The sequence below is a fragment of the Bos indicus genome, chromosome 8, assembly GCF_029378745.1.
Source record: "Bos indicus isolate NIAB-ARS_2022 breed Sahiwal x Tharparkar chromosome 8, NIAB-ARS_B.indTharparkar_mat_pri_1.0, whole genome shotgun sequence".
NCBI lineage: Eukaryota > Metazoa > Chordata > Mammalia > Artiodactyla > Bovidae > Bos > Bos indicus.
The window spans coordinates 30,971,353-30,992,177 of record NC_091767.1 but is presented as its reverse complement, the minus strand read 5'-3'; the positions used below and the strand labels follow the sequence as shown (position 1 = coordinate 30,992,177).

General features: G+C 41.2%; 1 protein-coding gene across 13 annotated transcripts in view; it reads right to left on the bottom strand.

Annotated features, from left to right (window-relative positions):
- Positions 1–8,056, bottom strand: part of MPDZ (multiple PDZ domain crumbs cell polarity complex component) — a 176,160-nt gene extending 168,104 nt beyond the window's left edge. For 6 of the 13 annotated variants that reach the window (XM_019965938.2, XM_019965943.2, XM_019965946.2 and 3 more), the window contains exon 1: positions 7,902–8,054. The gene's annotated coding sequence lies outside the window, so the exon portion shown is untranslated. Of the gene's footprint in view, positions 1–7,901 lie in introns of all 13 variants that reach the window. The other 7 variants (XM_019965944.2, XM_019965949.2, XM_019965951.2 and 4 more) reach the window with 4 other exon arrangements.
- Positions 8,057–20,825: the final 12,769 nt, after the last annotated feature.

The following is a 20,825-nucleotide window of genomic DNA, read 5'->3' as shown; positions in this document are numbered from 1 at the left end:
GAATGGCATTGAAACATGTAAAATATCACGTATGAAATGAAAAAAATAAATAAATAAAAGACCCTGATGCTGGAAATGACTGAAGGCAGGAGGAAAAGGGGACAACAGAGGATGAGATGGTTGAATGGTATCACTGACGCAATGGACATGAATTTGAGTAGGCTCCAGGAGTTGGTAATGGACAGGGAAGCCTGGCTTGCCGCAGTCCATGGGGTCACAAAGAGTCAGACAGGACTGAGCAACTGAACTAATTGATAAGAGAGATAAATACACACAAATATATGTATATTCTGCAGATTTAATCAGTATAAAGAGGCATTCCAGCACTGCACTTTTTCTAAAAGGGAATAGCATGAATACATTCACCACTCCCAGATAAATCATGAATGAAGTAGCCAAGCAGGGGGTCAATGTCAGTCAAAACTTCACTGACTCCTATAGATGAGGCTCCTCCAGTGCTAAAGTAGGAAATAAATGTTGCCCAGAGGCAGACTTCATGTTTGACTTACTAAAACAAATTACCTTCAAAAGCCTGGGGTGGATGGGGGGAGAAAGACGGGATACTTGACTTAAACCTTTTCAACATTATCCAGTAAAGCCTCAGACAAACTGGACCTGTTGGTGAAGAGGAGAACTAGCAACATACAAGAGAAGCTAGCCATTCCTTGTATAGATCAGAGAGGACCTTTTCAACTGTAGAATAATCTTTAGTATTTATGCTTCTATTGTCACAGTTTTGTCAGTTTAGTGATGTCTTATGAGCAATGGATAACAGATTCCCATTATCATTTTTTTCAGCTAGGTCCCTGAAGCAAGGCATACTACTGCTGCTACTGCTGCTAAGTTGCTTCACTCATGTCCAACTCTGTGCAACCCCACTGACGGCAGCCCACCAGGCTCCACCATCCCTGGGATTCTCCAGGCAAGAACACTGGAGTGGGTTGCCATTTCCTTCTCCAATGCACGAAAGTGAAAAGTGAAAGTGAAGTCTCTCAGTCATGTCCGACTTTTAGCGACCCCATGGACTGCAGCCTACCAGGCTCCTCCGTCCATGGGATTTTCCAGGCAAGAGTACTGGAGTGGGGTGCCATTGCCTTCTCCGAAGGCATTCTAGGGCCCACCTAATTACATATTGTAAAGTTAATCCAAAATTAACTATATAGGTCTATAAAAACATTTACTTTTAAGCCCAGATCAAGATTTAAACACGCCTTCTCCACTGGCATCCTGTGTACCACATGATGCTCAGCCATATTATACCTCTTTAAAGAGTCAAGAGACACTGCTTCTAACGGATGCTGTTAATGTCAATTCAAATGTATGGATGTTTAATAATCTCAAATTATCCTCACTGAGAAGAATGACAATTAGTGAAAACTACTGATCAACAGTTGTACTTGTTCACTTGTATATCAAAACAAGCTGGGCGTCCTCATTTCACAAAATACTTGTTTTCTTTAGGGAGGGATAGCACCTAGATGTGGAGAAGGCAATGGCACCCCACTCCAGTACTCTTGCCTGGAGAATCCCAGGGATAGGGGAACCTGGTGGGCTGCCGTCTATGGGGTCGCACAGAGTCAGACACGACTGAAGCCACTTAGCAGCAGCAGCAGCAGCACCTAGGTGAGAGAACTATAGCTAAGTTTTCAGTTTCTTTACACCTGTCTATGTCATCCATATTTTTCAATGTGCTTTCTTAATCATCAAAGTAAGTCACTAAAAGAAAAAACTATCTTATGTTTTAAAACATAAGTAATAAAGTAAATGGAAAGCATTCCTAAATGTATTCTTACTGTCAACATTAAATCATCAGCACAAGCGAAATAGGTTTTTCCTTAAGTTTTTGTTTTGTTTTTTTGTTGTCTAGTAACTGATGTTTCTGTTTTATTTCCTTTCTTATAAGTGTTTTACTTTTCACTTTCCCCTCCTGCATTTATTTATTTATAGCACCTCAGATATGGAGGTAGACTGGTTTACAACAGCATAATAATGAATGCTGATTTTGCAGATGTAAATAAAACTAAAAGGAAGATATAGATAACAATTCCCTAGACCAAACAAATTTAACCACCACAGTCAAGAAGAAAAAAAGCAGGAATTTAAGTATTGTTTTACCTTTTTAAAAAAAAAACTCAGCTCTCCAAGAACTGCTTTAACATTTCTCTAACAAATACAATTTCATCACTTCAAAAAAGTTTTTTTATTTTATGATATAGGATATAAATTACTTTTTAAATTATATTTTTTCAAAATGGAGAATAAATTTCTGGGGGGAAAAAAGACTATGCCAAATATTTGCCCACAAAAATGTGCACAGGATATACACACAATTGTCAGGCCAATATAATCTAAATAACAAATTATACTGTTTTAATCACACTCCAAAAGCATCACGAGATGCTGACAATGCTAATAGTTCATCTTTGCCAAATTTAATGTTTTACTCATTTTGTGAGAGAAAAAATATTTTAAGAAAACTGATGCTTTTATGAAACACTTAAAACGAATTCTGTCTACAAAAAGAAAAGGCCAATTTCCCAGTGAACATCAGAAGAGACAAAATGAGTGGCCTCAGACCAAAGATAATATACCCTTTTCCTCACATAACAGTTTTCCTTTCTTTCCAAACATCAAATTACCACAGTAATGCTTAGTTACACCACCACAGCAGCCTCCTACAGGACTTCCCTCCCTGACTCCGAAACAGTCCAGTGTTTCAAGGTCTCACGAGTTTACAACCTACAGTCTGAGAGAGCCTTACGGTGTCTGTAAGAATCTATCATGAATTGTGGGTCCCCCCCAAATTTATATGCTGAAGTTCTAACCTCCAGTACTTAAGAATGTGACAGTAATCTTCTGGAACGTTGTGTTTATTTTGTGCTCTCTCCAGTGCCTAATTCAGTTTCTCATATCTCCTAATCTATTACTATCTACTCAATGAATGACTATCTTAGACCTTCTTGGGAAGTATCTCACAGGAAATCAAGGATATCAGTTTTCTCTATCTAGAAACAGTTCATCTCCTTATTCTTAGCTGCCCATGTGGAAAATGAAAGTGAAGTCGCTCAGTCGTGTCCCACTCTTTGTGACTCCATGGACTACCAGGCTCCTCATCCATGGAATTTTCCAGGCAAGGAATCTACAGTGGGTGGCCATTTCCTTTTCCAGGGGATCTTCCCGACCCAGGGATCGAACCCCGGTCTCCTGCACTGCAGGCATTCTCTTTACTGTCTGGGCCACTAGGGAAGCCCCACCCATGTGGAATCCACTATAATTATTTAAGCACAGTATATCAACTTCACCATACTACATGTCATTTCCAATTGTATTTATACTGATGCTCTTTTACGCAGGAAACTAATTTACAAGACAAAATAATTCCATTCTTGTTTTAAAGATGGGGTTGATAATGTTATGTAACAATGTATTAATAACAATATCAAATGAACTGCTACTTTAGGCCAAATGTGTTTTAAGAGCACATGTGACTGTTTAGAAAATACAACTGGTGCTATATCATCATTCACATGCACCATCAAGCTGTCCTGAATTGTACAGGAAGGTGTTTACTTCTTCACTCAATTACAGAATCTTTGGCTGATAGACGTGTATCTTGCTCTAATAACATATAGGGACATTTCCAATCCAATATGTTATCTCTGCCCAAAGATCTTTTGTGAAAAGCACAGAGGGCTTTGTGCATATTGTAAATATACAAAATGGAGCAACTCAACCTGAATCAAGTCTATGACATCAGACTTCAGATGTAATCTGGAGAAAATCATCTGCTCTTAACGCAGGACAGTATCTTCCAGGCAATTCATTGCTACTCTCCAGCTTCAAATCCCTTAATCTAAACCCTAGACAATGGGTGCATTTCTTTGGAAAGCAGAGCCCCTCCACCACAGCAGCTGAAGACCTGAATCAATGTGAAATTACGTTTCAAAGTGAGTGAAGTGAAGTCGCTCAGTCGTGTCCGACCCTCAGCGACCCCATGGACTGCAACCTTCCAGGCTCCTCCGTCCATGGGATTTTCCAGGCAAGAGTGCTGGAGTGGGGTGCCATTGTCTTCTCCAAATTACATTTCAAGGCCTTCCATAAATATCTCAGAGCACCAAGCCTTGCAGACATGTAGTCAACTCTGGGGACAGCCTCTACTCTGACACCGTATTTATGCATTCAAAAGTTACCTAACACACAAAGAGGACTGCAGGGACCACACAGGGCACTGCCTACATGCCAGAAATTTGGAACACAACAAAACCTGACTTCCACCTCTCCCTTCCCCAGCAACAACCACCACTGCGCTCAGGCAATACAGTGAAGTGTGTTAAAGGAAGAAAGGAAACCAGAAACAAGTGAAGGGAAAAGAAATACTGAAAAGAGCCAAGGAAACGGGAGGGAAGGTATCACATGTGAGCAATCTAGTAGTAATACGTTGAGATAAACTTCATCGATTTTTTGTTTGTTTTACAAATAAGGTAGGCAAGACGAGCAATGATGAGTCAAGGAGCCCCCTAAAATACCTTTGTGTAAGTGACAACTCACTTGTGGAAAGGAATTTATGACACCCCCCAACCTCTGCTTCTCTCTACATAAATAAAGATATAGTTATCAAAACTGCTCAGGTAGCAGAGTAACTAGAAGTCACCAGAACTCACTGCAGAACACCCTGAGATATAGCTATCTATATTAAACTTAAAATAACTAAATATATAGTTTCTGTTTATCAGAAACCCTACTTTAGGCTAGATTCTAAATGCTCAACATTTAGATTCTAGATGCTCAACATCACTCATTATCAGAGAAATGCAAATCAAAACCACTATGAGGTACCATTTCACACCAGTCAGAATGGCTGCGATCCAAAAGTCTACAAATAATAAATGCTGGAGAGGGTGTGGAGAAAAGGGAACCCTCTTACACTGTTGGTGGGAATGCAAACTAGTACAGCCACTATGGAGAACAGTGTGGAGATTCCTTAAAAAACTGGAAATAGAACTGCCTTATGATCCAGCAACCCCACTGCTGGGCATACACACTGAGGAAACCAGAAGGGAAAGAGACACGTGTACCCCAATGTTCATCGCAGCACTGTTTATAATAGCCAAGACATGGAAGCAACCTAGATGTCCATCAGCAGATGAATGGATAAGAAAGCTGTGGTACATATACACAATGGAGTATTACTCAGCCATTAAAAAGAATACATTTGAATCAGTTCTAATGAGGTGGATGAAACTGGAGCCTATTATACAGAGTGAAGTAAGCCAGAAGGAAAAACATAAATACAGTATTCTAACGCATATATATGGAATTTAGAAAGATGGTAACAATAACCCGGTGTACGAGACAGCAAAAGAGACAGTGATGTATAGAACAGTCTTATGGACTCTGTGGGAGAGGGAGAGGGTGGGAAGATTTGGGAGAATGGCAATGAAACATGTAAAATATCATGTGTGAAATGAGTTGCCAGTCCAGGTTCGATGCATGATGCTGGATGCTTGGGGCTGGTGCACTGGGACGGCCCAGAGGGATGGTATGGGGAGGGAGGAGGGAGGAGGGTTCGGGATGGGGAACACATGTATACCTGTGGCGGATTCATTTTGATGTTTGGCAAAACTAATACAATTATGTAAAGTTTAAAAATAAAATAAAATTGGAAGAATAAAAATAAATAAATAAATAAAGTCACAAAAAAAAAAAATAATAAAAAAGAAAGATGCCAAAAGGTTAAGAAAACTTTTTGAGAGTGAAACATGGAAATGAGAAAATCCAACACATTAACTTGTCCAACTACTGGGGAACAGTCTGCCATTTCCTAGGATACCAGAAACAGTACTTAAAAGGCAATGAAATTAAACAATACACTCATCACAAGAGGGAGTATGTAAGCGATACTTCTGAAGCCTGATCTTGATTGGCAACTTTTTCTGTAAAGTAAGACAGTAAACTTTTCAGACTCTGAAGGCTATCCATCTCTATCTCAACTATGCAACCAGTCAACTATGTCACTGCTTCTGTGAAAGCAGATACCAACAGTAAGAATGCATCACAGACAAAAGGAATGAATGTGGCTGTGCTCCAATTAAACTTTATGGGCACTGAAATGTGATTTTCATGTAATTTTCACGTCATGAAATGTTATTCTTTTGATTGTGTTTTTCGACCATTTAAAAGTGTACAAACCATCCAAAGCTCTTAAACTTTAGGGGAAAAAAAACAGGCTGCGGCAGAAAGATTTGGCCCATGGCCCTTAAGTTTACAAATCTCTGCTTTTAAGGATTTTCCTGTCAACTGTGAGGAGCAGAGTGTGCAGTACAGCCCAGTCTAGATAAATGTCGCCCATGTGTAAACTAGCCCATTAGCAAGCAGGAAATCTGGGCACCCCAGACAAAATTATCTCCACCACCCTCCAAAGCTTCCAGCCCCTCCCTCAGGCAAGAGGGCAGGTGCATTCATCTTGAGCTTGGCATTGCATTAGAACTCTAGCCAAGGAACTTCAAGTTTTGTGGGGTTTTTTAATTCAACTGCCTAAATTCTACCAAGGGCTAAAGCAAGTATTAAGAAAATTTAGATGATGCAATTCTTACATAAAGTTCACTTTAGTCACCTATACCCAAATGTACATGTAATCCTGAAATCCCACTGCCATCACCTTGTAAGTTTTTCAGACTAGATATTATTTATTCTTAAAAGGCAACCTAAATGAGAAATGTTCAGAGAAACACAAAAAGGGATGTTTACGCCACAGCTGTCCAACAAAGCTGGATGACAAGTTTGGCCACTTTTCAGATTATTCCCCTCTCGACATCAAAAGAACTTGGGAGAGGTTTCCTTCTAGGCCGGGGAAAGTAAGGACCTCTCATCTGGTATCTCTGAAACACTAGCTGCCACCCGCTCCCATTCCGCCCACAGCACATAGCGCCCATACCCAGGTTCTGCCCTAGCAGAGCGACCTCAGCAACCCCAGCCGCGGAGATGGAGGGAGACATCCCGCCTCCCTCGACTCGCCCCCGGACACTGAGCAGAGTCGGCCACCCTCGGCCTTCGCACGGCCCCTCCTCCTCTCCGCAGTCCCAGCTTGAATTTCCACGCGATCTACAGGAAAGAATAGCCTAGCCTTTGTGCCTCCATAAGAACGCAAGCAAGAATTTACACCATCACCACCGGTGAAACAAACATACACGCACAGCGTATTCAGAGCAGCGCTTCCCTAGAAACATCCGGCATCCGGAGGCTGCGAAATTGCAGACAAAGGCGCCCCACTGGCGCGGGCTGGGGGTGGCGGGGCAGAGTGGAAGGAGGAGAGAGCAAAATGCGCCCATCAACGCGGACACGAGATGTTAAGGGCACGGGCGCTAGGGGAACGGGTGAAGAGTGGGGGCGGGTACCAGTGAGCCGCCGGTTCTGGGTGCCCCGCTGCAGCCGAGGCGAGGATCGCCAGTCTAGGGGCGCATCCCCATCCCCTGCCCACCCTCGCGGAGCGATGGAGTGGGCGTCCGGCCTGGGGCGCGGCCAGTGCAGCGAACAGCAACAGGCGCCCGTGCCAGGCCCGGGACTCCTCTCGCTGGCACCCTTAGTATGCCCTTCCAGGCGAACGAAAAGATGAAACTTTTCAGCCTCTTAGAGTCAACAAGAGCAGAAGAGGAGGGAAGTGGCTGAAAGAACCAGGACAACCGCTCGGGAACCCGGCGAGTCGCAAAGGAAACTTCCAGACTCCCCTTATTTCAAGAGCCAAAGCAGCGTCTTCTCGGTAGCGCGGGGTGGGGCAAGCGCACCCCTCCCGCCGCCCGCCCTGAGCGCCCAGCCCCCGGCACCCGCGCACCTTCCCAGCCGGGGTGCGCGCAGGCCGCGGGGGCGCGCTCCGGCCTCCCGGCCCGGGCCCCGGCGCGGCTTACCCGGCTCGCGACGGCCGCCCCCGGCGGGAACGCTAAAGGGGCGGAGGGTGGGGACGCGGGGAGCCTCGCCTCGCCCACGCTTGCTCTCTTCTGTCCCGAAGTAACGGCCCGGGGAGGAGCTTCGGGATGAACGCGCACAGACGCTCCCGTGCGACCGAGAAACTTAATCCCGCCCGGCCACCAGCGGCCCGACGCCAGCTTCAGCCTCCGTCGCCCCCTCCCCCTGCGCGCGCCGCACTTGCGCCAACCGGGGCTGCCGCGGAGGCGGCGGCGTTGGCGGCGGCGAGGCTCGGGCCGCCCGGGCTGCGTGACGCCTGCGGCCGGCGGGGCGGCGGGCGCGCCTCGGCCAATCAGGGGGCGCGGCCCAGCCGGCCGGCCCGGGGTTTAAACCAGCTCGGCGGGCGCTCGGCTGGGATGTGGGGAGTGGGCTCTGCGAGGTTGCTGGGGAGAAGCCCCGTTTAATTCCAATGTCAAATTTTTTAAAAAAAGAAGCGTTCATTTGGACAAGCCTGCCCCATGCAATATTTGGAATATTCTTCTACACTAAATTCTTACACTTCCCTGGTGGCTCAGACGGTAAAGCATCTGCCTACAATGCGAGAGACCTGGGTTCAATCCCTAGGTCGGGAAGATCTCCTGGAGAAAGAAATGGCAACCCACTCCAGTATTCTTTACTGGAAAATCCCGTGGACGGAGGACCCTAGTAGGCTATAGTCCATGGGATCGCAAAGAGTCGGACACGACTGAGCAACTTCACTTTCACTTTCTATACACTAAAAAATTGTTTATCTGAATTTCGGATTTAACTGAGCAGCCTTGATTTTATTTGTTGAATCTGGCAACCTTTGGAAACTGGTAGGCCCTATTACTAAATCTGAGAACCTCTTTTTTTTCTTTTTAATCCCAACGGAAAGGGCCACCCACTCCAGTATTCTTGCTTGGAGAATTCCATGGACTGACTACATACAGTCCATGGGGTCACAAAGAGGTGGACACGACTGAGCGACTAACACACACACACACTGTCTCTCTCTCCCTCACACTCTCTCACAGTCTGTCTGTCTCTTTGCTTGTTAAAGTGATGAGAAGCACTTTAGTGAGGATGCCTGGGCGCTAATCTCACTTTGTAAAAAAGTAACTTTTAGCTCATCAGTGTCCATTTTTTGACAATAATCGAACTAAAAGACACAAAAAAAATGTAAGAAGGCTTCAGAATTACAAGGTGCCAGAAAAAGCATATTTATTTCTATCTTGTGCCGATTAAGATTATCTTTCTGAAATCCTCGATTCATGAGTCCCAGGAATCTTGCCTGGGAAAGAAAATTGCTCCCTTTTCAATACATAAGTATAACATTAGGGCATACATTAAAGGATACGCAAAAGCCCAATTAGAATGTTTAAAGAATGTATTTAATATCCTGAATTAAAAATCTATTTTTCCTTGGCAGAATTGTAATTTTTGATTTGTCTTTAAAAAGCGATTTGTATATATTTCTACAATATTTACCAACTATTTGAGGGGAAATAGGTTATAAAATAGACAAGACTTCAGGGGGAAATTGGTTTGAGTTTTTAAATGGATATTTTCAGAAAGCTACAAAATAAAACATTTGCCTGCAAATGACTAGGAATTGAGTAAAGTGACCTCAGTGCCCTGGATGGAGTATCCTCAGCCCAAGGACCCTTGTGCTTTTATAAACATTATGAATTCGTCTAGTTTTTCCCACCAGTGAAACAAAAATACTGACTAGATTTCTTCATAGTATATGGATATTCATTTCCTCTGAGTCTTTTGAAAATAAAAGTTGATATAATAAGCGGAAAGCTCAGCTCAGCTTAAGGTTTCCCCTTGTCTCCTCAGCACACCTCTGTGTTGTGTAACCTTTCAATCAGCACTCTCAGGTTTCACCATTCTGAAAGACAGACAGAAGAGGAGGAAGAGAGGAGAGAGGGAAGGAGGGAGGAAGGAAGGAAGCAAGGAAAAAAGAAAGGGAAGGATGGAGGGACAAAGGAAAAAAGAAAATAACCTTCCTGAGCAGCTCCTTTCTCATCAGCTACCACACTTTCCCCTTTTCCTTCACAGTTAAGTTTGTTGAAACCAACTAACCGAACCTGGCTTCCTGGCCCATCAGGGCACTGAAGGGACTTTACTAGGGACACAGTGGTCTTCCATCCACTAAATCCAATAGATATGTCTCTCGCCTCCTATTCCTGTCTTCTCAGGTGCATCCGTAAGTGTTCACATTCTCTCCCTGAACTGTTTCCCTCCCCTTGTCTTTCCATGCAATCACCTTCTCTTGATTTTACGCCTTCCTCTTAGGGGCAGATGTGTGAGTCCTGAAGCTCATACAATTTGAGACTCTGCTTTAAGAAAAGAAAAACAAAGATATCCTTCCTGTGAACATTTTACAAAACTACGGTACCATGTAAACCTGTTGCTAGGGCTTTTCCCAGGCAAAAGAAGGACCCAGAATCATCACCTTTATTAGCTGCAAAGCTGCTCTGCCTCTGTCAGACCACTCTTCGATATTCTTTGCCAACTAATCACTCTTTAATCTTTAAATGGAATTCCTCAAGACTCAATGATAGGCCCTGATTTCTTTTTAACTCTATCTCTAAGTCAGTTCATTCTCACCTCTGGTTTATCATTTATTGGTTAAGGATTCCTAAACTGTTATCTTCAATCCAGACGTCTTCATCTGAGTGTTTATTTGACTTTCCTCTATATATCTGTCTCAAACCTAGATTACTCAAAATGAAGCCATGATATTTCTGCTCAGGCCATCTTTCACAGTTCAGTATTTCAGTGAATAGCACTGCCATGGACTTTATTCCATGTTTCCCATAATTAGGATAAACCCATTGAGATACATTCTCATCTATACACTTGTTCCATAGTATTCATCCTACTCTATAATTATACATTTAGTTTATGCATTTAGTTATATATGCAATCTTTCCATTCTCTCTGAGACCATAAACTACTTGAGAGAAGTGCCCACATCACATTTTATCCTCAGAGCACAGAAAAATGTTTCATATCTAATTAGTGTTCAGTTGACATGGGCTAAATACATGAATGCAGAAATGAATGATTTATCTATATAACTTTCATTTTCTTGTCGTAAAGACATCTCCAGGTATCCCATTTGGAAAGAATTCTCTTATTGCTTAAAAATTCCAGATGATTCCTCCTCTTTGAAGAGCAAAGCCCTTCCATTCGTCCTTTTCCAAATCTGGTAATTCTCAGATGTAAAGGAAGTGCATAAAATACTAGTTTGTAGAAGTACAAAAGGAAAATGATGCCATACCTAGCGACTAAAGGTATTCTGAGAGTCTTGAAAGGCAAAATGGCATTTTAAGCATACACAAATTTAATATTTTGGTTTGTCGCAAGTCTATACATGAGATTAAAATAATGAATTGGTTTAAAAGATACTGTTGTTCTGGTCTCATTTAGCAAAGCAAATTGTACATGCCCAGCTTAAATGGTAATACATCAGTGGTCAAAAAAGCATTTTGTTTCCATTGCTTCTTCCATAAAACTATCCAGCACTGGGATGATTCCACTCAAGATCATCTCCTTTCGAAGTAAACCCGTATTATTACTGCTGTTTTCTCTTATGCTTGTTCTAACCCAGACACACGCTTTCTGGTAGAAACAAGACAGTGTGGTTTATTGCACTGGTTTAAAAAATGTTTTTTTAATTAAAATAAAATCTTACAGAAAAAGCCCAAGTATAAAGCAGATAAAGTATAGATTAATGATTCTTTCTATTCTTTCTATTTCATGTCAAGCACAGTCTTCAGATCTGATGATGAGGGAATTAGGCACATTGTCTACATCCCAGTTGTTTTCCCAGGGAAGCATTCTGCACACTAATTTGTTTCTATCAAATCTGAATAATGTTCAGACCAATTTTGTACGGGAAAAATTCTGTGGACTTCCAGTATTAGCTAGATTTTTTAATAATTTAACAAGTATTGATACAAATATCAATTAAGTATATAAAACTCGGATACTGGCGAAAGGTCCAATTTGTCTACTCAAAACCCTTAGTGTCTGCCAGAAAGAAATCCTGGAAATTCCATGTATGATCCATCAAGATAGAAAGTTGCCTCCCAGGCAAAAGAGTCTTTGTTCTGCTTTCCTGACAGCGATCCAGTCCCTCCCTCACTTGGTAGATGTTACTACAGGGCCCCCAGGTCAGTATTGTGTATGAACCAGATCCTTTTCCCAGGACTAAATGACTTTGGAGGAATTCTAATTGTAGGCCAATGGTTGATTTCCATATCTTTAAACTGCTGTGTCTGTTATTAACTAATAATGCTCCATTTAAATGCAAACTAGTTGATGTATTTACATTTCTTCCTGCCTAAGGATTAGCAGGAATATATAACAAATATTCATTTTTTATTTATTATAGTTTGTAGAGGAGAAGGCAGTGGCACCCCACTCCAGTACTCTTGCCTGGAAAATCCCATGGATGGAGGAGCCTGGTAGGCTGCAGTCCATGGGGTCGCTAAGAGTCGGACAGGACTGAGCGACTTCACTTTCACTTTTCACTTTCCTGCATTGGAGGAGGAAATGGCAACCCACTCCAGTGTTCTTGCCTGGAGAATCCCAGGGACGGCGGGGCCTGGTGGGTTGCCATCTATGGGGTCGCACAAAGTCGAACACGACTGAAGCAACTTAGCAGCAGCAGCAGCATAGTTTGTAGAAAGGTTTTTATATTCAGTGTTGGCTGGATAACTTTATGATTTTAACTGGCCTCTGGTTGGAGAAGGAAATGGCAACTCACTCCAGTATTCTTGCCTGGAGAATCCCAGGGACAGAGGAGCCTGGTGGGCTGCGTCTATGGGGTCGCACAGAGTCGGACACGACTGACGCGACTTAGCAGCAGCAGCAGTTTCTCAACTAAAAGAAAGGAGTTTGGATACTTTTTTTTTTTCTTCTGTTTGTTCAATGTTAGAAAAAAATAGGCTATTTTAAACAATCTTTAACTTTTTTTGATAATTGAAAACAGACAAGATTGAAAAAAGAAGAATGTTAGGATAATAAATATATGTCTACAAGAAATCCATTAGGAGGAAAGTATGGCTGAGAGAGAATGCCAGGCATGTGAAAAATGTAAAAATTATATCTCTTTTGAGAACATGTAGAGTAATCTGTCTCTCTTCATATAACAAACTGTTTATAGAAGAAGAGAAGGGGAAAAAAAAAAAAGATGAAGAAGACAGGCACTGCATACTGTGTGTGAGACTGGGTCTTATCAGAGGAAGAAAGAAAGGGCATTGGGAGGTCATGACCATCTGACCTTGACTCTCTTTACTCATGGTCCCACAGAATTATGGTGCAGTGAGGAAAAGCTAAGAGAAAGCTTTAGGAAGAGCTTGTTTTGGGGGTGGAACACATCCAAATAATCTGACTTGAGTTTATACCAGCTAGAATGACATTTGGAATCTCTCTCCTGTAAAGTATTTCTTCTGCATCATGTATACTATTAGAGTATAAATCAGTCATCCAAAAAAAAAGTCAAAATAAATAAGCAATACTCATAATGAGAACTTGCTTAAGTCATATCATAATTTTTAGGTAATACACCTCCTTTGTGATGACAGAAAGAATAGAGAAAAGAAATTGTGTTTTTGAGAGTGCCACTGGGTGACTAGATCACACTTTACCTGAAGTCCGTGCCCTCTTTTCTATTTTCATTTACATGAGACAAAAAATATCCTTTCGTTCTTAAACTAGTGTGAATTGTGTCTTCTGTAATTTGCAACTAAAAGCTTTCAAACTGATAAAACATACATATTAAGCCATTCACAGTGATCTAAACAGTACTTTCAACTTCCTAGGAACACACGGGGTTCTGTCATCTAGTAGGAGTTGTTAAAGAATAGCTAGGAATGCGGGAAAGACAAGAGTTTCCATAGGTGAAACTCACTGAGAAATGTGATATATTTCTGGTTATACTACAAATGTGCAGAGAAAACTGTAAGCTTATTTCAAAGGATGTAGCACTACAGACCAGGTTTTCTTTGAGTCTCTGCATTTCTACCATAATTTTGACTCACTGTGTCAAATTATGACACTATGTGTCACATAGTCCTTACCCTATTTCACTTGTTTTCCATCTTCCTCTGAAAATATTTGTTTAAATTGGTTCCTTGGAAGTCTGGTGATCCTTAGTGTTCTGATCTATTTAATAAAGAGGCAATAAACAGTTCTAGTCTCTATCCTTGGGATGCCTTCTTGACCCATGTGTTTCACTTTTGAGGAAATAGCACTTAGGAGACTCTAATTTCCAGAAGGAGGAAGTCTTGGCTTATAGTCATTGAAATGTTTACAAAGGATATTTCTGGGTGTTTATCGGAGAAATAGATGATAGATGCCTGGCTGCCACGAGTTCTGTATGGAAGCTTTGTGTGTGTGTGTGTGTGTGTGTGTGTGTGTGTGTGTGTGTGTCTAGCTATCTGTCTGTCTGTCTTTATGCATGTGTGTGGTGATAATGGTAATGTTGATTGTCCTAATCCCCATTTTTTGCACCTGACATTTTATTTCTAGTCTCCATCATACCTTGTTTCCAACTTCTTTGCAGTTTTTGTAGCTTCTTTGCAGTTTTTGTAGCTTCTTCACAGTTTCCAGCTTCTTAGCAGTTATAGAAGATAATTCAGTCTCTCCAGCTGTAGCACTGTAGGCTCTCAGGTAGTGTTTCTCAAACTATCTATGCAGAGTCATATTTTGCACTTTAAACTCCCAGTGTATCACTGCCCATTGTGCTTAAAATAGATTACTAAAAAAGTGATTACATGCATGGATGTTGCATCAATGTTAAATTAATATAAAGATATTCAAAGTAACTTGAAATGTCAATGTGGACCAAGCTGTAGACCACACTTTGGGGAGCAACTCTGTAGGGCCTTGCTACTCCACATATGGTCCATAAACCAGAAATATTTGCATTGCTTGGGAGCTTGTCAGAAATGCAGAATCTCAGTCATCATACCAAAATTCTGACTTTGCATCTTCAGTTTAACCAGACCTCCAAGTGCACATTAAAGTTCTTAAGGAGTTTCCACTCTTTCATCTCTTTCTTGTCTTCTGGGAATGTGCTGCTATATCTTTACCTGAAAAGATTTTTCTTCAGAGCTTCATACAGCTCACATCTCCTCCTCATTGAGGTCACAGGTCAAATATCACCTCTGTGAAGAAGGCTTCTCTCCTGCTCCAACAGAAGCAGTAGTCTCTCTCAGGCCACATTACCCTGTATTACTTTCTTTTAAGTGTTTCAGTCAGTTCAGTTCAGATCAGTCGCTCAGTCATGTCCGACTCTCTGTGGCCCCATGAATCACAGCATGCCAGGCCTCCCCGTCCATCACCAACTCCCGGAGTTCACTCAAACTCAAGTCCATCGAGTCAGTGGTGCCATCCAGCCATCTCATCCTCTGTCGTCCCCTTCTCCTCCTGCCCCCAATCCGTCCCAGCATCAGAGTCTTTTCCAATAAGTCAACTCTTCACATAAGGTGGCCAAAGTATTGGAGTTTCAGCTTCAGCATCAGTCCCTCCAATGAACACCCAGGATTGGTCTCCTTTAGGATGGACTGGTTGGATCTCCTTGCAGTCCAAGGGACTCTCAAGAGTCTTCTCCAATACCACAGTTCAAAAGTATCAATTCTTGCGTGCTCAGCTTTCTTCATAGTCCAACTTTCACATCCATACATGACCACTAGAAAAACCATAGCCTTGACTAGATGGACCTTTGTTGGCAAAGTAATGTCTCTGCTTTTGAATATGCTATCTAGGTTGGTCATAACTTTCCTTCCAAGCAGTAAGCATCTTTAATTTCAGGGCTGCAGTCACCATTTGTCCAGAATGGTTGCTTGTCCTTTATCCTGTCTCCCAACCCCAGCTAGCCTCTAAACCCCATGAGAGCAGAGATCTTGTCTGTCTCATGTCCTGTCTTTCAACCTGTGGGAGCACAGTGCCTGGAAAATGGTAGGTTCTGTTCACAACGCTAGGTGTATTACTTCTGTTGACTCATGACTTCTGCCCACCACTGGCTCCTCTTGCCTCCTGTTTCTGTTTATTGCTTTCATTGTGTGTCTCTCTGAATTTGTAATAGAAAATCCAACATAAACTGACTTTTAAATAAAATGGATGCTGGTTCATGTCCAGAGGAAACCCAGTAATCAGGCATAGATCAGTTAGGGCTCTGGCCCTTTTGGCTCTGACTCTTTTGACCCCACCCATCTCCATGTGTCAGCTTCATATTCAGGCTGGCAGCTAGGTAAACAGGGCAGTCCCAAGTGTCACATACACACAGAATGCTGCTCACAGACCATCCAGTGTGCTCACTTGCTTTTAAAAACCAATGAAACTCTGTCCCTCACACCTCCTGCAGCATTCCTTCAACACTCCTTAGACTGAATTAGATTCCATGCCTATTCACAACTCAAATACTTATACACAAATAGAGAGTGGTATAATTACAAACAATAAAATGTACACATCTCAAATGTGCATTTCAGTCCATTTTGATAATTATATAGACACCAACAAATCAAGATGTCAGATATTTTCATCACCCCAGAAAGTTGCCTTGGGTCCTTTGTAGTTAATCAGATGAGTACCAGCCTTGCTGAGTGAGCCATACTGAAGTGGGAGGAAAAAGGAATAATCAGGAATACTGATCCTGTCCTTATTTAAAATGCTGATGTTTCATTCATTATTTTCCTCAAATTTATTTTTTAACATTGCATTAAAATATGATTTATTTTGATCATTAGGTTTTTTTGGTACCCCTCCCTTAAATTTTGTGCCAAGGCAAATGCCATACGCACTTCACTCACCTCTTTGGTTGCAACCCAGTGTTCAATGAACCTCTATCTCTGTCTTGCTATCTCTGTCTCAATATGGTTTCTGTATGCGACCTGCATGAATGGCCAAACTTCTTCCACTGTAGCTGAAGGCTCACAGTGTAAGTGTCCAAGAGAAGCCAGAAGGCCAGGGGCATTCCCTATTTGATTTAGGCTCAGAAGTCACCCAGAGCTACTTTTGCTGTGTTTCATTCATAATGACAGTCACAAAGACTCACCAGGTACAAGGAGAAGGGGCAGATACTCTATCTCTTGATAGGAAGAATGTCAAAGAATTTGAAGACATATTTTAAAACTGTCATGGAGCCTGGTGGCTTTTATGGCCAATTTGAGGTATTAATAAATAGACCTTATTTTCAAGTACTAAAATTTCCCAACCAAATGAATTTTTAAAATGTGTACCTTACATTCAATTTAAAGTATCTTCTCTTTGCTCCAAGGTGCAGTTGGTTGGTTTTGGTTTTATTCATTACTTCCTTTCCATTCACTCACTGCTATTTCTGGCCCTTCTAAGTTAAGGATAAGAGAAGCTGGGAATCAGACAAAAAAGAGCACAAACGTATTTTTTTTTACTTGGCCAGATGTTGAAAACTCTCTTCCATGGCAGGTAGCCAAAGGCTAACTCCATCTCTTAAGGGGTGATTTAGTGATCTGAAGACCTCTTCCTCTCTGGCTCCCTGGACCTCTGCCCAGTTTAGAGATGATGTACACTCCTGCTGACCTCCTAAGACTCCCAGTCAGCTCCTGCTTTCCTAGTACACCCTCTACAGCCTCTTCCTCCTAAAGTCTGTTCCTCCAGGCAGGAAGTTCTTTGGAGAAAGCCTTTCAAAATGGGACTAGTCTAGAAGCATTACTTTCCAAGGTGTCTTTATGACAAACAAACCCCCAATCCATTCAAATCTATAGATTGGTTTTTGACCTGCCATCTCAGGCAATTCAAGACAGCCTGTCACATTCAAACTTTGCTATGGGAGAATCAGGCTCTCATCTCTATGGTACACTTCTCACACTCTAGAGAACCTCGATTAAGTTCCCTAAAAGATTTTCACACCACACTCCGTTTTAATAGCAGCACCAGATCAGACCTAAGTTTTCAGAGCTCAGAAACATCCAGTCTGTGTGAGGAAATGCCTCCCCTCCACAGACTTTCTTTTCTTGGGCTCCAATATCATTGCTGATGGTGACTGTAATCATAAAATTAAAAGACACTTGCTCCTTGGAAGAAAAGCTATTACAAGCCTAGACAGCACATTAAAAAGCAGAGACATTACTTTGCCAACAAAGGTCTCTCTAGTCAAAGCTATGGTTTTTCCAGTAGTCATTTTGGATGTGAGAGTTGGACCATAAAGTAAGTTGAGTGCTGAAGAATTGATGCTTTTGAATTGTGGTATTGGAAAAGATTCTTGAGAGCCCCTTGGATTGCAAGGAAACAAACCAGCCAATCCAAAAGGAAATCAGTTCTGAATATTCATTTAAAGGACTGATGCTGAAGCTGAAACTCCAATTCTTTGGCCACCTGATGTGAAGAACTGACTCCTCGCAAAAGACCCTGATGCTGGGAAAGATTGAAGGCAGGAGGAGAAGGGGACGACAGAAGGAGAAGGGATGGTGTAGTTGGATGGCATCACTGACTCGATGGACGTGAGTTTGAGCAAGCTCTGGGAGTTGGTGAAGGACAGGGAAGCCTGATATGCTGCAGTCCATGGGGTGACAAAGAGTCAGACGTGACTGAGCAACTGAACTGATTTTTGTTCACACAAATCAGAATTGGTGAATAATTCTCTTGAAGTTCCATTCACTTTGGTGGTAGATGTTGAAAAAGCATGACTTTGCCCAGTATGAGCAAAGAAGAGAAATGTGTAGTATTTTCTACCAAGGGTACAATTGTCTCCAAAGAAAGCCTCACTCTGAAAAACCCCTATGAATTCCTTATCAGGATTTGTGTTGATTTCTTAGTAAGTGCCATGGGGAATGTGTCTAGTTCTTCTGTTTAGAATATGTGAAACAGATATCCCTGGGGTCCTGAGATTGGGATTTCATCAAAGTTTCAAGACAACAAAAATATCCCAGTTGACACTGATACAGATCCTGTTATCCCATATTAAGGATCACATCTTACAATATATGTTGCTTTATCATGTCCCATTTGTCTCATTTCATGCATCAATATCAATTTATTTTAACTGATATAGCTTTATATTGTATTTTAATAACTAGTACCCTCCGCTACTGTTTTTTTTCCTCAAAATTCTCATAAATTTAATCACCTGATAGAATTTTTAAAATATATACGTTAACTTATGGAAATCAAGAATATTAGAAAATCCAAATGCAATTTGTACTTTGTTTTTTTCTTTTAATAGAGTCTAAAGTTATTTGCATCTCTTTTAAAAGTAACAACATAAGCAGATTTTATGAAATCTATATTTTAGAGGCAAATACAAAAAGCAGTAGTGGCTTTGAGATGTAGTTCTCCACCCATCCCCCAAATTCCCTTTAAAAATGTAATGTCAGCCAGAGGTCAACTACCAAGTTAATTCATTATACAGATATTAAGTGAGTTATGAGATCTGCTTTGTCATTTATAGTTTAAAAATACATGCTTACCTAGGGGAAATTGGAAATTGAAGAACAGTGATGAAAAGGAGAATAGAAAAGTGAAACACTTTTAAACTATATGCTGGATCTATATTATCATCCATACCTTTTAAAGTCTTTGCTTCCCACTATTAGTTCTTAATCTTCTCAGCGTGGTAATGATAACTGAAATGAAAAAATATTTATCCATGGATAAAGCAAAGGATTTAAATTATCTGTAGACTAAATAATTCACCTATGAAAGGTCTTATCTTTGTTTTCAGGAATGATGCATTTAATGAACACAGAGATTATATTTTCTAAAAAGGTTTATAAAATGAATGAACATGCAACATTCTTAGCAATCTTGGTTCAGTAATAAGATTGTAAAATTGAAAGGGGCAAGGTGAAAAATTTGACAAGAGCAAACTAACCCATCAGTAACATTATCTCAAAGAAATAGTTGAGATATTTCAAATTTTGCAGGGCTTTACCTCTTCATAATATTCTCTGAATTTTGGCTCTTTATCTCTGTGATACATGCCATAGTCCTTATGAAATAGTTCAATGATTGAAGAAAATTTGGTCTAAGCTAATCAGTAAGTACAGGTTTACTTATATTTGATATCAATTATAAGTTTGAGGGTTTTCTCCTTTACCTTATGTTGCAATTATATTACATATAATATGATTGGCAACATGTGAAGGCAAAGCTCACATGAACAATATTCATTCAGTACATTTAGTATATTATTTAACATTTTTAGAATAAGAAAATTTTAAAAGATTAATTGGCATATATGTAGGAATGTGTATTATATGATAATTATATGTGTGTAGCAGGCAAGTTCACTGAAATATTTTAAAGGGTTTTTTGGCTTAGACATATCAGGTAAACTTGGAAGAGAAAGAGGAACTAGATTAAGAACTGTTCTGTGTTCACTTGAAAGACAAATAGGAGATAGAGCTCAGAGAAATTTGGTACTGGGTCACTGGACAAAATGCCTCATTTTATTTAAAGTAGATTTATATCCTTTGCTCTATTGTTTCACTTTAATTAAGTATGAATATCCAGGTGATAAGGGGGTGACTGCCATTCATTATTTAGTAAATGATAATTAAGTACCTGGTAAGAGCCCCACTCCGAGTTCCTTACAGGAACAGAGACTATGTAGGTCCTACTCCCAAGACACTCATATTGCAAAGGGGAAGGCAGGTAGGATGACAGCAATGTGGCTATATTGTCCATGCAGACAAGGCCTCATTAGCATTTCTGTAATGGCATTAGACAGAGAAGTCAATGGCACCTCACTCCAGTACTCTTGCCTGGAAAATCCCATGGACAGAGGAGCCTGGTGGGCTGCAGTCCATGGGGTCCCTAGGAGTCGGACACGACTGAGCGACTTCACTTTTACTTTTCACTTTCATGCATTGGAGAAGGAAATCGCAACCCACTCCAGTGTTCTT